Below are 15,810 nucleotides of genomic sequence, written 5' to 3'. Positions count from 1 at the left end.
TTTCTTTTTTTTCTTTTCTGCTTCATACTGAGTATTTTTTCTTCATTTTTCTTAAAATATACACCTTTGTTTGTTGAGATTTATGGGTGGTGGAGGGTCATAAGTGGATTTGAACTCAAATAAAGGGCACGTTTCGTCTCATTGACAATGATCCCCACAGGGTATGTCAATAGACTGGGGCAGGAGGCATCGACTTTATAACCAAAAACCAAGTTATTGCAGAAGTTGTTGCAGAATTATACCTTCTAACGTTTGCTTTACAAAAAAAACTGGAGCTTTTCCCAAATCTCACCAAAGAGCATCTGGAAATGAACATAAAATAAAAACCTGAATAATAACGTCAAAAATTAAGGGACCCCAGTGTGATGCAGAATCCATCTTATGGGTGAAAACCCCTAATCCTGGTCAGGTGCACACTAAAAAATTACACTACATAGGTACCACTGTGTGATGATGTGATATTAAGAGGTCCTTACAAAGCATGACTGCCTTGTAAGGACTGTTTGAAGTGCTGTTTGAAACGGGAAACAAACTGCTCACTACTGTGTCAAAGTGTGGTTTGTTTGGACCCAGCCATCCACCCTGAACATCCACCCTGCAGTGACACTGTCTCCGCAACTGTTGCTGATTAAAATAATGCTCGAAGTAATAAAGTATTTATACAAAGAGCCCCATGAGGTTTGTTTTTAAATAAAACACACACACATGCTCCAAATATGGGCCTTTATTTTAAAAAACACAGCAACAAAAATGCAATTTTGAGAGAAATGTGTCCACTTGTGCAGCTGGAAAAGCATAGTTCAGGCTAAAACACCAGACTTAACCATAAAATCAGCCTTTATGTCCTCATTTTAGCAGGTACAGCTTCCTGCACTGAGAAACATTCAGTAATACACTTCTGCAGTTGCAGTGCTTCAAAAATATTCAGATGTGAAGGGTTATACGTCTTAATATAATCAGAATGCAGTTCAGAGTTACAGCCAGTAGATGGAGACAGAGGTCTTCAAATTCTTAATTCAAGAAAAGAATATTGAAAAAAGAAAATCAGTACTACAGGTGATGTTTTTACTTTACTTAGTGTAACTGTGTGATTATGTAACTATGAATACATTTAAATTAGTCCAGTTATTCGATATTTACTTGAGGGTCCAAATACATTTCTACAGATATTTATTAAGAGACATTTCCTGCAGATATATGTCCTTTTCTCTACAAAACGAGTTAGATTCTGTGCTGTGGGCTGAACAATCATTATTTATCCTTCTGAGCATGAGTTCAATAATAGGTGGTTCAAATGTTCATGCAAAGCTTTTGACTTGATCTAAAGTGACTTCAATCAAATTTGATAATGGAGTAACTAAAATGCTTTAAACATAAATGCATGCAGGGTCGTGTCTCTAATGAAATACATCAGAGACCACAGAAACCTCATGACGTGGAAGTTGGCTTACAAGATAAGAGGGAGAGATTCCTACCTCTAAGACTCACTTCATTGCCATATTTTGTGCATGAAAAGAATTATTGATAATTAAAAAGCAAAAACACTAGAGAACAAAGGGTTTTATAAAATTAATTTAAGAGCTTAAAAGGAGGGCAGATAAGGGAGAGAGGGATTTGATTCTTGCCAGAAGTGAAGTGTTTTTGAAGATTTTCCACCTTGTGGCAGAAGATAAGAGCTGGATTAAGGAGTATGCGCATCTGTGCGAAAGACATTCTCATCATTACGTTAGCGGTTAGCTAAGTAATAATCATGTCCTTGAATATAGTTCATCACAGTGGGCGTTACCCAATCACTGGGAAGGGGGCCTTCAGAGTCTCTGTCTATTTAAATTATTATATAATTAACTTATTTCCATATTTGATGAGGTTCTCCCTGCTTTAACACTCTTTGAGGTTTGGTTTTTAAATAGATACAAGCTCTCAAAACTATTGAATCATTCTCAGCTTTCATTAGGACTCCTTTTGCGCTCCATGTCTTTAAGCTCATTTCTTATAAAAACCGAGCCCACGGGCTCTCCGTATCCCCCAGCACCATTTAATTGAATACTGCAGACAACAATCATGTTTTTCATGCCTGGATGTTACAAACTGATTATTTTATTGGAGCTGAAAGAATTTGAACCATTTTGACATTTAAGTTTTTGTTTGCCTGCAAATTTTATTAAATATTCTGTCTTTGAATATCTTGTTAATTACTTTGCTCCCAGTAACAGCGTTCAACATGAATCATATAGGAAGGTACCTTGCTGCTAAAGAATGCTGCTGAATATCCTGTTCCACATGAAACCGTCCACAGAAAAAGGTTAGACCCATAAAGACTTTCTTCCTTTCGCTCTCTGTGGGATTTATCCTTTCTGTGCAGAATGCTACGTGCCAGCGAGCATCCAGAATGGGTGCTTTCACTTGTCATTCCTCAGTCCCACCTATCTGCTGCCTGATTGGATCAGTGTCCCGCTCCCTGCTCCAGCTTCATCATCTCACCTGCTTAACAAAGAAGAAGCTAGACTGTTAGAGAGGCTGGATGGGGTTACCTGTCCTTTGTTTGTCTGCAGTGATCATTAATTTAAATGCATATTGTGGTATTGACAGTGCACACAAACAGAGACCGCTGAGTTGTACCTTTGTATTTGTACTGAAAGGCTTCCTGTAGCTGTGAAGAGCCTCTCTGTACTTGAAGACTGAAGACTCTTTTTGGAGAGATTCAGGGTTAAGGGTCCTAAGTGTTTGTAGGATGTCTTTGGTGACATTGTGAGTGTGACTTAGGTTGTGTGTGTGTGTGTGTGTGTGTGTGTGTGTGTGTGTGTGTGTGTGTGTGTGTGTGTGTGTGTGTGTGTGTGTGTGTGTGTGTGTGTGTATTTTAATCGAGCCAACAGGAAGTTGCAAATAATAGCTGTCACGTTAGACAGATATTGATATAAAAACAGATTTTGCAAATTATAGAAGTGTTTCATGTTCCCATTTTCTAGAACTGAGAGTCAGACAGAGCTTTGGATATTATTATCAGCCTTAACCTTTAAATTTGATTTACAATCTAGTTAAAATCTTGACATTCCCAGAAAGAAAAGATTCAGACGAGTTGACTTTTGTCATCCTGATGCTGTTTTCCTGTAACTTGATTTCAAGTATTCCAGTACATATATACTGCCTTAATGTGATCGTTGAGGTAAACTAAAGGTCAGTTTCTGCAGCACTTAGACCTCCATTTCATATGAAGAGGGAGTATTTGGATGCTTGGATAGGATTTAAGCTTCGAATTGTGACCATGCTCAATGAGAAACTGCAGGTGGAAAAGTGAAGCAGCACACACTCGTGCCTATCTGCAGGAAACATGCAGGATGGGGGTTTCTCTGTGTGGCTAATCAAACTGAGCTGCTTTTTCAGAGTGATGAGCCTGAAACACATGGATGTGTGAAATTACACTGACAGGCAGAAAGAGAACAAGGAGACATTAATGTTTTACCTGCTGACCTCCTTTTAATCCCCATGAATGAAAGCCTTCCTGACTCCTGCTGCCGGGAGCCTTCATTAATAAATCATCCCATAAAGTTGGGACCCAACACAAGTGTGTAACATTAACCTCCACTCATCTGGAGTCTGTCCAGCAGGTGTTGAACCTGCTGCTGGGATCAACCCTCGTTCATATTACATACATTTGAGTAACAGTGAGGTCCAGCACTGAGCCAGCTGACTCCCGAGGTGCTGGATGGACAGCAGTTTCTTCCACACAAAAGGAAATCCACCTTTTCCTTGATGGCCCTGGATTTGTTAACTGAGTCACTGCCATGCTTAAACAGGAAGGGGCCTTCCCCTGAGTGCTGAAATAAAGATGTAAGCACACTATTGTCTGGCACATCCGTCAAAATGATTAAGGGGTGCAAGCTCCAATTTGGACCCCATTGGTAAAGTGGCACCATTAAGTCTGCATAATCAGCTTTTATCAGTGGTGGTGAAGTGGGCTTAGCAACAACAACTTCTGTTTATACACAAAGCTTTTATGGAACTTAACAAACTTCTTTAGAAAAATATTTTTAAGCATGGGAAACACTTTGGCACTTGATTGGCTGAGATGAAGAGAAGGGAGTCCTCATCACTGAAGCCTGAAACACACTAATGTTGGTTATTACTAAATCTGCTGTCACTGTCTCATGAAACAGAATAAATCTGACAGTATCAATAATGTGTTGCTTTTTGCTCTGCCTTTTAATTCTTTGATTTAGTCTCCTGAAGTTTTTGACTTGTTTTCAGGTTTTATAAATGTATTTCCTCAGTAGCACCAAAATACATTACAGGAGCTCTGGGAATCTCCTCCGGGTTGGAGGTCAGTGGAAATATTTAATGCACCGGGATAAGAGCATTTTGGAAAGACTGGACTTTAACTGTAAGTTTGACAGACAACCAAAATTAATTCTACAAACGACCAAGGTTCATATGCGTTTTGTGCAGATTTTAATACTAAATTCAGCATTTTATGTAAAAAATAGACAGTACCCAATTTTTCAAACACATAATTTTCCAATAAATGTAATTGGACATTTAGTTACTACTAAAAGGTTTATATCATTTTAGGGTTGAAAATGATCTTGGTCTTAAAGCCTAAACAGATATTTCATTAGCACAGATTGTCCTTTGAGTTATTCCTTGTAATTTCACTCAATTAAAAGAAAAATGATGAAAAATATGATCTTTTAAAAAGTTGTGATTGGATCAGCTGCTCCTTTGCCAAATCTCCTGAAGGCACAGACATGCAGGCGGCAACAGTGGCAACATTTGACCATAAATCACCTGATCAGCAGGAGAGCAACGTTAAAAAAAGATCTTGCTTTTTATCTCACAAAGTTCAGCTTTTTTTTTTCCAGCATGGGGAACAAGTAGATAGTGATTTATTGATAAGAACACAGATGAGTATGTAGGACTGAGGTTGTGTCAGCAGTTTGGCTTCAGAAGCTTTGGAAACAAATCCCAGTCGCGTTATTCCATGAATTTGTCGTTTGTCAAAGAGCATTTACTGACCCTTTATATTTTTATTGGAAAACCTTAGGTACGATATCATCAAAGAGAACTTTATTTTAAATAATTATGACTATAGAACAACATTTTACTGAATAAGCATTGTTTACAGTGTTTCAACACGTTGGTATAAGAGTTATTTAACAGTTTTAAGTAAATCTATCTTTTGGAAGACCTGCTGGATTTGTCATACATGACATGTACACAAACATTAGACATATTTGATAATTATTTTATCTTTTAGTTTATTAGTAATGATTAATGGTTTGTTTTCTGAAGTGAATATGTAGTAATGATAGTAATTTATTATTATTAAATTATTTATTGTTATTAATGTAGTAATTTATTAGTAAATCATTCCGTATTTAAAAAAGTGTTTCAACAAAAAATTACGCCTGTTAATCATATTTTGTAGTTATACAAATGGCATTCAATTGGCTCTTTGTTCTGTAAAATGTAGTGCTGCACATGTCTGCCAAAATCAGCCTTGCTGACCGCCATTGGCATTTTAAGATGACATTTGTGAACAGTTATCTTAATGTTTATCTAGTGTCACGTTAATCTAAAGGTTAACAATCTGATGAAGAGATGATAAAAATCTAAAGAGTTCAAACTCTTCTTCGAGTATAAAAGTCTGATAGTGGTGTCAGCCCAGACTTTCAGTTAGTAAAATAGGTGTGCAAATAAACAACTTGTTTAAGCTCCAAACTCTGAACCATCATTTTGATAAGAAAGCAGTAACTCCTCCATTGTTTGTCCTTCCATCGTGTCCTCTTTTTTTTTTTAATCTAAGGAGAGCTCGTGAACTATATTCCAGCAGTGAACCACGAGCCTGTGCGTGACTCTCAGTCTGCGATCTTTCTTCAGAGCTCACAGTGTAACCATAGCTGAGACTCGAGGGAATCAGTTTCTCTATCTGACTGCTCCCTTTGTTTGTTCATGTCCTTGTGTCGTCTGATGGAACCCCAGGCCAGTAAAAAACCCTTTAAAGAAGTCAAATTCTGTCCAAATATCCTCCAAACTTCAGGCAGATTTTTTTTGTTACTTTAAATCCTAAATTAATCTGTTTCATCTGTTGGGGATTTACATCAATCTTTGTTACAGTAAAGCACCTCCATCTACAGATGATGGTATAACTGCTTTTGAAGCGTGCTTCAGAGCGGAAGATTAGTTCGAGCTAACGTGTCTGTTCGCCTCTGTCAGACTCATGCTTCTGTGTGACAGCTCCCGCTCTCAGAGGAAATCCTCACCACAGCAGGTGAGCTACAGATCAGTGTATCCTCGTCTAATTTTTCTATCTTTCTAAAAAACTGGATTGCACTTTAATCTCTGCTTTTCCAAACAGCTGTTTGATGGTTAAGACTTGGTATTGGGGATCAAGTCTCTATTTAAAGTTGGTAGAGGTTATTGAGCCTATAACCAAAGTAAAATCTGTAATTGAATACACAGAGTCTTTAAAAGAAAGACAAGATTTCTGATCCTGGACGATTTCTTGTGTTTATAGTGTGAGTAGGACTGCAGGTCCTCCTTCATGACCTGTACTTCCTGGAGTACAGGTCATGAGTTTTTCCTTCCCACTGTCGCCAAAGTACTTGCTCATAGGGGGTCATATGATTGTTGGGTTTTTCTCTCTATGTATTATTGTAGGGCCTTCCTTACAATATAAAGCATCTTGAGGCAACTGTTGTTGTGTTTGGCACTGTATAAATAAAATTGAATTGAATACATTAATTTACTTTATCAGTACTTGGAATTTCCATTAAACAAATTCCTCCAAAAACCATCAAAGAATATAAATAAGGTTGACAGCAGGTAGTTTACTATGAGTCAAACATTAGCTAACCAGATTTGCAGTCAACCAACCACGTAAAGAAAGCAGAGCGCATCATCTATCAGTAGAAGTTGGCAGAAGCTAACAAGTTACCAAAGAAGCTAAAATGGCACCATTTTTAGTGAATTAGAGCTCCATTAAAACTGGAGACTCAAATAACTGGACTAAATGAAAAAAATGAGAACACAAAAAAACAAAGAGAGAAACTCATCTTAAAAAAAAGACTGTTAAGAAAAACAAAGACACAAAACAATACAAATAAAAATGGTAACAACTAAAAGATGCAAAAAAAAAGGCAAAACCAAGATCAAAAGAAACACATTGATTCAAGTTAAATGCTAAATGAGTACAGATGGATGTAACCAATTAATATGAGCGCCTGTAACGAAGTCACTAAATGACCACCCAAAGCTTCGACACTTCTTTCTTTGTTGTAATGTTTTCTGGTCCAGGTCGGTTGTCTCGTTTCTCTGAAGGCCGTGTGGGGGTGGGGTTCATATCTTTGTGTTCCTCCTGTGGATGTGTGTCTCTGTATTGCGGTGTCCTGTCATTATTGATGCAGTGTGTAATGGTGTTGGCTGTATTGAGCTCTGTACAGTTCAGCGCGCTGCCGATGATGTGTGCCTGGACTGATGGAGACATTATCTGCTGGATGCTACTGCTGCCTGTGATGAACACACAATACAGCTAAGCTTTACACACAGGGCTGTGCAGCACACTGTGGCCATTGTTTAGGGGTTTTTTTCTTATAATGTAAGATTTTATTTTAAAGTGGTCGTGACCGGATCAAGCTGCTCACTGTGCCTGTAATTCTGCCTTTCAGACCTTCAGCTCAGAGCAGTCTGACATGCTGCTCAGTCGTGAGTTTTTCCACGCTGCTATCAGACCCTTCAGCTGTGTCTCCGTCCTTTTAGTCTACAGACTGTTTCATGTGTGGACACGTGTACACCCATGCACAGACGGCCACAGGAGAAGATCCACCCAAACTTTCTTAAATAAAATACTTGCATACGTGGAGCATGCCCACTGTCTCGAGCTGCAGCAGGACACCAGTTTGCTCTGTGTGGCCTGCTCCAGCATTACTATCCTGATTAATTTAGTTGAAGCATAAAAAGAAAAAAAGGGAGAATCGGATTATAATTCCACTAACTGACTCGTCAGGATAATCCCTCGAATAGGGACAAACTCACTAACAGCAACTTTCTTGAAGCTCCACTTAATTGATTCTCTATATGGCAAACATGCGAAAGGGAATGTTGCATATTTATCCTCCAGAGGTTAAATACCTGAGACTTCCACAGCTTCTAGAAACAAAGAAGCCTTTTGGATGAGAGCTGGAACATCATCATAAATTTTAAAAAAAGAAGAAGAAGAAGAAGAAGAAGAAGAAGTCCTCTAAATCGAGCACTGAGGAGTCCTGTTAATATTGCTCGGTGTTTGGTGCAGATCCCTTTGAAGTGTCTCCCTGAATGTTAAACTTGTGCAGTGTGAAGCTTTTTCTTTGGGCTTCAGTCTCTGGAACAAACTGCGACTCGGAGTCGAGTCAGCTAAATGACGATGTCTTCGTGTTGGAGCTGCTAACTGTGTGAAATCATTCAGCGTGTATAGTGCTGCTGCAGCTCGCCAGCTGCAAAACATTACTGCTGATGTTGATCGCTCTCCACTTAATCAGTACTTTACCTCAGTTCACCTGCAGGCTGCTGGAGAGGAGATGCTCACAGTTACCTGCCACTGATCTTGGTTTTCACGCCAGAACCTTTACTTGAAAATTCTTCCTTGTTTTTATTTTATTATTTATTCCGGCATAAATGTTATCGCTCAGATGCCATTCTTTTTGGACAGGCATTCATCGTTCCCAGAGGATAAGGAGGGTGAGGGTCCGCAGTTGAATTTAATGTCTCGTGAAGTATTGGATGGATTGGCTTCATTTCTGGCAGGCATTCAGAATATGCTGTCATCTTCAGATTAAACCTGAAATTTTCAAATTACATTTGTTTAAGACCAAATAACAGCTCAGGTGGATTTGGTTTGGTTAGGGTACCTGCACACTGTAAGAGTCCATCAGTACCGTGCAATAATGTTTAATCATGGTCGCAGAATCTCTACAAGGTTTACCGTTGTTGAAGTCATGATGTCTTGTTTTGATATTTTTTTTAACAACCTAGTGTCCAGTGGCCATGATCAAAGCAATCACAAGCAGGTTTTTAGTGCAGCACTGTGTACTACTTTGAAATCAGTGTCATTAAAAGACTGCCACCAACCCCTCACCAGTCAGGAAATACACATTTTTCCTTAGATACCAATGGTCACCTACCATCCTCTAGGCCTGCGTAACCGGGTCCTAAACTACATTCTCAAAAATGTGTTGAAGGAAACAAATTTTTTAACAACAACTCTTGTTTTTGACTTCCTGAAAAAGTTTATATATATAAATTAGACAAATTCTTTATAAATTTGTGCATTTCTAATCTTTAAAACACATTTAAGAAAATTTTGGTTTGTTTTTATGAGAATATATATATTTAAGGGTCATTGGATACAAAGATCATTGTAAAATGCAGAAGCCTTTTAAGTTCGTGAAGTCAAGTATTTGAATAAACATCACTTATGTAACAAACTTTTACTCATTTTGTCACCCAGTCCAGTCGAGGTGGTGTGTGTGTGTGTGTGTGTGTGTGTGTGTGTGTGTGTGTGTGTGTGTGTGTGTGTGTGTGTGTGTGTGTGTGTTGCTCTTTATTCCGTCATTACATATTTTAGTATTTTTTTCCGCAAACACATGGATTTGAGCAGGAAAGCTTAAAAGCCATGTTACATCAATTTCCTCATTATTCTTCATGTATAAACAACAAACAGTGCTGAAGGTCCTCGTCCCGCTGCGGTGTGACGACTAAACTTATGTTTAAACTGGGACATTTGGCTGCTTTGTTTTGAAAGATTTTTAGTTTCCAGCATTTTATTTTCGAAATAAGTCACATTAAAAACTCTCAGCTTCCAGATTTGACGGTTTTCTTTGAACATTACATCCAAAAAGGCTTGTATCCTGACTCTTCTGCCATGTAATGCAGTATTATGCTTGAGCTATTTCTGCTTATTATGAATAACCTTTCAAGAAGAGTACTTAAAAAAAAAACGGTTCACAGGGCAATGATCACAGAGCCAAGAAACTAATCCCAAAATATGTCTGGAAGCCACTGCACAAGTAAAATCACTGCCTGTTGGTTTCTGCCTGAATGTGAGCCAGATTTAGTTCAGTTTTACCTCAGTGATATAGCCTTCACACCTGGTTTCATACTCTCATTCAAAGTCTTCCTCCTCTTCAAACAAAGATGTTCAGTCACTGCAAATCTCCCATTATCAAAAGACAACCTGCAAATTATACAGTTACATGCATGTGTGTGTGTGTTCCTGTCTATCTATCTTTGTGAGGACCGAAATCTGCATTCTACTATACTTGTGAGAACCGACAGTCACTTGTAAAGACACACACACCGGTCCTCACAAATTTGAAGGCATTTTTGAGGCTCAAAATGTGGTTTTAGTGTCAGGGTTACAATTAGGTTATGGTTAAGTTTAGGGTAAGGGTTAGGCATTCATTTTTAATGATTAGGGTTAGGGGCTAGGGAAACCATTATGTGAATAAAGGTCCTCACTAAGATAGCTGAACGGGCGTGTGTGTGTGTGCATGTGTGTGTGTCCTACTTAAGTGTTTGAAGGACAGTTTTCAGATGGATTTTTCAGCAGTAAAGTGCTGAGTGGAGCTCTTAGCCAACTGTCTCCTTATTCTTCACTTGTCTTCCATCCCTTCATCCCTCCTCCTCTTCCTCCTGCGTTAGCAGCAGCAGCACTAACTCACATTACATTTTGGTTGTATTTTTTTGGACTGCTGTGCCATCTAATTTAGCTCACTTAATATTTTTTTACCCTCACTTCCAACTTTAAGAACACTTTCTGATTTGTAGGCCTTTGCAAAGCTGAAGCCTTTCCTTCATTTATTTGATGCTGAGGAGGTGATCCATGCATTCATTTCATCTCAGCTTGACGACGGCAGCAGCATTTATTCATGTGGAAGTCGGTGTTTAGTTTCACGTATGCAGCTGGTCCAGCTGCCCAGCACATTTTTTTTTTGGCCCCAGTCAGGGTTTTTTAGTCACTGCATACACTGCGCTGATCAAGCCGTTCAACATCAGCGTCAGACCAGTACAGTAGCCGCTACTTATTACATTATTTTTTGTGTTACTGAATAATATGGTCTGTATAATTTTTAGCTAACAATGTAACACTAAATCAAATGTAGTATTTCTTTGTGTTGGATGTCTAAGTGTAACCCTGGTAAGATTTACAGCAATCAGAAGTACAGGGTTCTTTGAATGCATCGTAGTCCTTGTCTTATAGTTTAATTTCCGGGCTTGCCCTGAAGGCACCATCTGCGGCTCCGTGCGCGTGAAGGTGTGGTGTAGAGGAAAAAGGACGGCAAGGAAAAACTCCATGCTGCCGCGGAGCACGGTTTTTTCCAGTTGAAAGAGAGGAAAGAGGTTTAATTAACATTTGTGAGAGAGCTGTCGTTAGCGGTGAACCACAGACGGGTACCTACCTGAAAGGAGTATTTCTTTGAACTTTTTGAACTATTCTGGTGAGTTAGCCTAGCTCACTTAGCACCGCTATTGCAGTTCAATGCACTGGAAAAAATAACTAACCAGTCAGAATAGTAGTAAATGTGTTTAATGATGTTTAAGATGTGTTTTCATAGTATTGCAATGTTGTGACAGTTTTGTTTATTATGAGTGTCTAGTGTTTTACTTTCTTGGGCCTGCTAGTTCAGCCGCGGCCAGCTAAGTGGTTATGCGCAGTTCACGTGCAATAGCTGTGCTGTTACTGTAACTGCGGGTGATGCACAGTAATACGGTGTATTTACTTTTAATGTGTCACAAGATGCAGATTTATTTTAATATTTCAAAAGAACCAAGGACATTAGGAACAAGGACATTTAAGGAATGTGGACATCTAACATTCTGCATATTTGTGTGCAGACTGGTTTTTTTTTGAGGTACAGTTCCATGGGTGCCAAGTGAGGAGCTGGTATCGTGGGTCTAAGACACTGTTGCTGCTGTGGAGGCCTTCTCTGTGTCAGGACGCCGACACGTTGATGCCTGCCGTACCAGGAGGGCGGTAGGGAAAAAAACAAAAGGAAGCCCACCTGAGAGATACCTTATCATTTTCTTTTGCTACTTTTTCTCCGCCTGAGATTCAGGTCGTTTTCAGTTCTTAACCCAGGACAGTGGGTAACTGAATAAACTGACACCATAAGGAACTGGACACTCACATGCTATTTTCTTTTCTTTTTCCTTTTCTTTGGGGTGTTGAAATATTGTGTTTCTTGTCTTACATCTATTTTGATTGTTTCAATTATTTTTGTGATGCATTTGAGATGGTTACTGCATTTGAAGGTATCCCTACATTGAGGATGAGCAAAGGGAACTGATCCAAAAGGAAATATATAAAGCAAACTTTGTTTCATAAACCTGTGGTCGTGCGTGTTATGTGGGTTGGAAGTCTCATTGCTCTTACAGAGTTGCTACCGCCAATCTCCTTCCCAAACCTAGATTCGGATATTGTAGACATTGCACTTGGGCGAGCAGTATAGATCATCTCTTTATAGATAGAGGGACACACGTCCAGGTTACATAAAAAGTGGCGAGCCAGCCAGGAGATTGGTTAATAGTAGCTTTCTGATCTTCCACCCCACACTACGCACGTTTGAGATTTTTGAGATTTGTTCCACTGAGTCAGGTATGGATATTTGCAATCGTTTTGAGGTTAATGGTCAAAACTCCCTGTATGTAACAGGTATAGGACCAGAATACACAGATGAGGAAATAACTGCTGTGTTCAAAGTTAATGGAGATATTTCTAAATTAGTGAGGATCCCTGACGAATCAGGACAACCAGAGGGTAGAGCCCTGGTCCAGTATGCATCTGACAGGTCTATCTCTAGAATCGACCCCATTACTTTGGGTACCGTACCAAGTCCAAAGGACCCAGCTGTGATGTGGTTTGCGAGGACCATTAGAGATGTTTGTCAGGAAGTGGTGGGGAGGGAGATAGCTTGCAGATACCTGGACGAACTAAAGTCTGTCGCAGGCAGTGGCAGGAAAGGTTTCTTGAATGTGCTTCAGGAGGAACTGCATGGGAACCAGGGCACATCACATGACGTACACAGTAATGCTACACAGCCCTATGCAGCTCAAAATGCTAACACACCTAATAATGATCAAAATGAGCCTGCAGAGCCCACACATGTTTATAGTGCATCTGCTAGTTTACCAACGAGCCCAGTCCACATCAGTGAGGATGTTTTTAACCCCCCCCAGATCCAGAGAGTGATTGTGGAGCATGTCATCCGAAGTGAGTCCACCACTTCACCATCCCCACAAATAAGGTTGCGCACCTTCTCTGGGCGGATGCCAAGGCCAAACGGTGAGGTGGACTACGAAACATGGCACACCCAAGTTGATCTTCTCCTTAACGATCCTTCCTTGAATGATGCTCACAAGGTGAGAAGGATTCTTGAGAGCTTGCTGAGTCCAGCAGCTGATGTTGTGAAGTCTCTTGGCATCTCTTCACCACCAAGTGTCTACATCACTCAACTTGATTCTGCTTTTGGTGTTGTGGAGGATGGAGAGGAGTTGTTTGCGGCATTTCTCGGCTCTAACCAAGATAGTGGAGAGAAGCCATCAGCATACTTGAACAGGCTCCATAGCCTCCTCACAAGAGCAATTTCTAGAGGGGGAGCCTCAGCTGGAAATTCCAATGATCATTTGCTCAGACAGTTTTGTAGGGGCTGTTGGGATCAGAGCATCATCATCGGCTTACAGTTAGAGTGCAAAAAGGGAAATCCACCAACATTTCCTGAATTCCTCCTCATGCTGAGGACTGAGGAAGACCGCCGTTCCACAAAGCTAGATAGGATGAAAAAGCATTTAGGTGCTTCGAAAGCTAACATGTATGCCCACCATGTTTTTGATATGCCCTCTTATGACTGTGAGCCTGTCCCACTGCCTAACTCAAAGCCGAATGAGACATCAAAGCTTGAAAAGAAAGTAAATGAGCTAACTAAACAGTTGGAAAAGCTAAACAAAAAGCCACCGAGCCTCACTCATGATAGTAATCCTCCCCTAGTGGTAAAAGCAAAGCGAGATGAAACCTCTGATATTGAGAACAAGATAGCTGAACTGACAAAGCAAGTTGAAAAACTAGCACAAAATCAGAGAGAGAGTACTGAAAAGACCGACTGCTTTGCAATCAGTAGTAGTAACATGAAGAGGGGCCTTAAGGTGCCTGGAATGCCGAGGCCGTGGTTTTGTTTTAAGTGTGGGGAAGACAACCACATTGCTGCTCATTGCTCGAATGAACCCAACCCCGCACTGGTTCGCAAGAAAAATGCAGAACTCCGGGAGAGGCAGGATAAGTTTTTAGCTCAGCAGGCTGCTTCCCCATTCACTTTAAACTAGTAGCAGCTCCTGTAGTGGGACGTCCAGGAGCTGCAGTTGATGATAACCCCTGTCCCAACAGATCAGTTGATGGTGCTGGAACACAGAAGAAAGTCATAACCCACACAATGACTGAAACCTACTGTTGCACAGAGCGATCTATACCTGCAGGGCTTGTAGGTCCTCGTTGTGCGGCTTCTGTCTTTCTTGAGGGTGTGCAGTGTGAGTCCATAATGGACACCGGCTCACAAGTTACAACAGTGTCCGAGTGTTTCCATAAGAACCATCTGTCTCACTTACCTATACATCCAATTCATGCCCTTCTTGAAATCGAAGGAGCAGGTGGACAGCAGGTCCCCTATCTTGGTTACATAGAAGCGCGTGTCACTTTCCCGCTGTCTGTTCCTGGCAGGAAAGAGGAGCTAGTCGTGTTAGCACTTGTGGTGCCAGAGTGTCAGTTCAACAGCAGGACCCCCCTGTTGATTGGTACCAATGTGTTATTACGACTTTATGAACAAGTACTTGAACAGGATGGTCCAGAGGTTGTTTGCAAACTCTTCTCTAGAGATTTTGCAGTGATCTTCCAGCATATTGCCCAGATCCATGACCTCAACAACCATGCTCATCCTGTCAGGTTACATGGTGGAAACCCCATCACCATCCCTGCAAAACAAAAGTGCTGCATCACAGGTGATGTCAGGTTGAAAAGGAACAGTCAGACCACATTTGTGCTTGAACCCAATGAACATCACAGGTTGCCAGGTGGCGTGTTCCTTGAAGCTGCTCTGATGGACATTCCATTTAAGTCTAGCTGCAAGGTCCCGGTCGTCCTGCGCAATCTTAGTGACCATGATGTTACGCTGCAGCCAAAATGCATCATTGCTCAAATATGTGCAGCTCAGCAGGTCACATCACTTGGACCAGTGAAAGGTGACTCTCATCACAATAAGCCTGACAGTGACAACCTCGAGTTCAATCTTGATGATTCACCAATATCTGAACAATGGAAAGATCGTATCACCACCAAGCTTAGATCTATTCCAGAAGTCTTTGCTGTGGATGACCTGTCATATGGTCACACCACTGCAGTGAAACATCACATCAGGCTACATGACGAGACTCCTTTTAAGGAGAGGCCAAGGCCTATTCATCCCAGTGACAGGGAGGCAGTCAAGGAGCATCTTAAAGAACTGCTTGATGCAGGAATCATTAAAGAGTCACAGAGCCCTTTTGCATCCCCAGTGGTCTTGGTCCGGAAGAAGAATGGTTCTATCAGGTTATGCATCGACTACAGGAAGCTAAATGCTCGAACCATCAGAGATGCATACGCTCTTCCGAACATTGAGGAGACCTTTGCTGCCCTTAGCGGTGCTAAATGGTTCTCCGTCATGGACCTTAAATCTGGTTATTACCAGGTTGAGATGGCCGAAGAAGACAAGCCTAAAACCGCTTTCACGTGTCCCCTCGGCTTCTTTGAATTCAATC

Source organism: Aulonocara sp. 'chitande type north' Nkhata Bay, linkage group LG15, assembly GCF_057382095.1.
Source record: "Aulonocara sp. 'chitande type north' Nkhata Bay isolate Kocher_YH1m ecotype deep benthic linkage group LG15, A_spYH_male_GT1.1, whole genome shotgun sequence".
In the NCBI taxonomy this organism is placed as follows: domain Eukaryota; kingdom Metazoa; phylum Chordata; class Actinopteri; order Cichliformes; family Cichlidae; genus Aulonocara; species Aulonocara sp. 'chitande type north' Nkhata Bay.
The sequence above is the reverse complement of the archived record's forward strand: the minus strand, read 5'-3'. Positions refer to the sequence as shown.